The sequence below is a fragment of the Belonocnema kinseyi genome, chromosome 8, assembly GCF_010883055.1.
Source record: "Belonocnema kinseyi isolate 2016_QV_RU_SX_M_011 chromosome 8, B_treatae_v1, whole genome shotgun sequence".
Taxonomy (NCBI): Eukaryota; Metazoa; Arthropoda; class Insecta; order Hymenoptera; family Cynipidae; genus Belonocnema; species Belonocnema kinseyi.
In genome coordinates this window covers 41,066,285-41,070,599 of record NC_046664.1, presented here as the reverse complement: position 1 = coordinate 41,070,599, position 4,315 = coordinate 41,066,285, and positions in this window count along the sequence as shown.

Below are 4,315 nucleotides of genomic sequence, written 5' to 3'. Positions count from 1 at the left end.
AGCGAGGGCGCATACTTTGAATAAAATATTTGTTATCATTCTCTTGAAATAAATGCGTTTTTTTCTTGAAAAAATACCGGTTTCATATGTATACACCTGGTAGTATGGCTAGAAAATTCTAGTTAATTAACTCTGGTTGGTTTTTTCTGGTTAATACTTCTAGTAACAGAAGTGTCGCAATCTTGTGTTGCGATTCCCAGAAATCCGTCTTTTGTCTCAAGGCATTTTGCTGGACGTTTCAAGTGAGGCTTATATATAAATGTCCAATTCTCGAACAATCACGATTTGTTAATTATATTTGCAGGTATATAACTATAAATTATTATATTGAACCAGGAATTTCGTTGTATTTTAAGAAAAAATTGTACGTTATCTGTCAAAACACCAGTGCTACAGTAATACTTCCAAACAAAGTACATATTTATTACGTGCCTTTGCAAAATATTCTCGAAAATATTAACATTGCAGATGATAAATCAAAAAAGTGAATGTTCCAAAATTTTGGAATTGACCAAGTGATCCACATGCATTTTATGTAAAATCACGAACAAATAGTCTTAACGAATAGGTTTATAAACAGAACGCATTAACAACCTGTTACTGTTGCTTCCAGGGTTTTATCTATCAACATTTTTTAATACACACATATGTCCACATATAAATTATGGAGAGACGAAATTTTAGCGAGTTGAAACATAGTTGCTGCACTCTGTTGTCACAAACTTTTGTTAGATTATTTTCTTTGGAAAAATGTAATATGTGGTCTATGTAATTTTAGAAGAGATTAGGGAGAGTCCATGAAGGTAGAAGAGTATCGAAATTCGGCTGCGTATCGATACTACACTTATCGAATCTACACGTTCAACTCTACACTTTTCGTGTAGACATTATATTAAGGTGATCAACTCTACACATTTAATTCACCACCTAAAACTATGCACATGAAGTCTACACGTTAATCTCACCACGCGAAGGTCTTCACATTTAAGTGTACACATTCAAGTCAACACATTTAATTCACCACGTGAAAAGTGTACACATTGAATAGTAAGTCGAAAAATTCTACACATTAGAGTCTACACATTAAAGTCTACACAGCAACGTCTGCACATTATGACTCTGCACGATAATTCTTTTGAATTTTAAATTTCGTTATTTGAAAATTCTACACGTTGAAACTGTGCAAATTAAACTATACACGTTCAACTGTCAACATTGAAGTCTACACGTTAAAACTGTACATATGAAACTCTGCACATTATAGTGAAAGCGCTAAACTTATAGAAAATATTATTTTTATCACTTTATTGTAAATAATTATTTATAATTAATAATAAATTAAAAATTTACACGCAAATTGTCTGCAAAAAATCCTCTATTTAGATCCCTCTAAATGAACAACGGCCATATTGTTTTATGCAGCTAAAAATTAAATAGGAATGTTATCTATAAATGCGAGTTCTATAATAATAGATGTTAGTCTCGGTAACTCGGGCGTTTAGGTGCTCGGTCTTTATGTTATAATTCCACGGTTCGATCCCTGACCTTTGAAATGTCTCTTATATACTTTTACCGTATTTTTAGTGGTTCAAATCCCAAATAAAGATGTAGGTCCCTCTTCATGCACTTTATTGCAACGTAGTATGTGCATAATAAAAACTGTGAGATACGCGAAAACTGGCAGCATTTTCAGGATTTTATAAATGAGGATGATCCTGAGCCACCCCAAACTGAAAATTCAATAGATTTTCATAATTGAACAAATGAATTTTTTTATGTTTTTGGAAAAGCGGTCGTATAAACGTGAAGACTAAGTAGATTTAAAGGTTTTTGAAGTGAACTTTTGTCTGCGACCAACTAGAACTAACCTAATAAAAAGATTATTAAAAAGCCTCCTATCCCCAAAAATAAAAATTTTGAGTTATTTCGAAAACGCTGACAGATACGCAAAAACTGACAACATTTTCTGGATTTTCAAAAGGGCAATTGCTTTCAACGAAAATTTTAAGGTTTTTTAGAGGAGTATAGTTTTGCACCTACATCAACTAATCCAATTAAAAGATAGGTTTTAAGTACTTGGTGACCTAAGCATTTTTTTATTACTTGCGAAAATTCCGATTCTGTAAGTATTTCAACAAAATTATATTTACAAAAGATGTTTTTCCACAAATTAATATTATACTTGAACCTTAATAGTGCAGTGTTAAATGCTTAGATATAATAGCGTGTACATTAGGGTGGTCCGAAAATGCATGGCAAAATTTTTTTGCATGCTAGAAGGCAACGATCAACAAAAAACAACAAATTTTCAACCAAAATTATTCAAACAAATTCCATTTGCTCTAGTAATTAAAAATTAATTAACCAATGATAATAAATATTCCATTAGACCAATATAAATAATTTTAAGTGAAAAAGTACCGGAATACATTGTTCAAAAGGTCGATTTCATAAAGAATTGACATTTTTTGTTTTAAGGGTAGTTTCCAGGTACTAGTGGGGATGCGTGAGGGGTGTCAAACCCATATACCTGATACATGTAAATCTTCGTTGGATAATCCTCTACAGATCCCCGTACTTTCGCGTCACAAAAAAAGCGATTTTTTCCGATGCATTTTACATGGGAAACTTCAAGTCAAAATTGGCACCTGTTCCAATCGAAAATAAAAATAAATAAAAAATTAGGGAATTTCTTTTTTCAGATTTGGAGTGAAATTGGCTGGATACTTGCCCTTTTAAAAAAGGGGTTTTTGAGCCACCCTAGTGTACATTTAAACGTGTAGAGTTAAATGTGCATAGTTTCTTCGTGTAGAGTTTAATGTGCATAGTTTCTTCGTGTAGAGCTCAACATGTAGACATTAATGTGCCCAGTTTAATTTTTAGGCCTTTTTATCAGAAAAATTTACATCTTGACTATATATAACGTGTAGAGTTTAATGTGTAGAGTTTAATGTTAAGAGTTTTTTGTGTAGACTTTAATGTTCGAGGTTTTCTATTTTCGAGGTTAGTGTGCAGTGTTTAATGTGCAGAGTTTTAGCGTGTACAGTTAATGTGTACATTTTTAAGAAATTCATTTATAAAAAGTTGTAGAGTTAAGCGCGGAGACTTACAAGTGTAGACTTAAATGTGCAGATTTAAGATTATGTTGACCAGAACATTGTACTCCTGAGCTACCATGAAACTGTCTAGTAAAGACTATGCTAGTTGAATCAACCAGAATTCTAATTGGTTCAATCAAAATTTGTTTTGAGTGATTATTTCAAAAGTTCCGATATCAAAGGAAAAAGTTTGATTTAGGAGTTGCTGAAACTGTTAAATTATCTTCTTATCTGTATTTAAGAAGACTGTAAGATTGTATTGTTTAAACAAAAATCGAAGGATGTTATACATATCTTCACAAAAATCTTTAAAATAACGCGCGATAGAAGAAAGTGTCAAGAAACATTCTTTCAAACTTTTTTAGAGAAGCAATTTCGTTTCTTTGTGTTTTTTGCATTTTTATTGCATTAGCAAAAAATGTGGATTTTAGTTTTTCAGGCAAGACAAATTTTTTCTTTTCTATTTCTCCAAAATGCGCACACAAGGTAGACTTATCTGTTCTCAAAAGTGCGGGCCCAAGGTAGACTATCATGAAATACAAACTTCGCATCAGGACTATTCTAGAAAAGAATCAAGGGAAAAAATTCGCTGGGGTTTTTGAGTAAACTTACTTTCATTTTTCTTTTTTTTGAGAAACCGCCACCATTTCTCAATTTGAAATTTTTCTATTTTCTGACTATTTTGAAAGAAGACGGGAAATGCTATCGGAATCAGAATGAAACAGGCGAATAAATGTATTATATTCAAAAAGATTTTACCCTTAACAAAAGTTTTAAAGATTTTTTAATGATTTACCTTTTCAATTTTAAAAATTCAAATACTCATAACTTTTTCAAACAAAAATCATTAGGCAAAATCGGTAAGATACATGTCGTCTTAATCCCTTTAATAAGCAACATATTTGAGTGGCAAATGATTCTCTGAATTAAGTATAGATTGCTTACCCGGCTTGAAATGAATTTAGCTTAATATAAGATACTATTTTTTATGCAGTGTTAACTTAGCACTTACACAGATCATTTTTATTTTATTTTTTTAATTAATTAACTAGTGAACTTTTTCTATGATAGACCATAGTTATGAATATTTGGACGAAATAGCAATAAAAACTCTGGCTATTGGCATTGACAGCAGTCGGTCGAAAGGGGATGGACAATGTCCTGGTCAATATCTGCTGCAAGCTTTTCTTTATTTCTGCAGCTCTTCTTTATCAAAT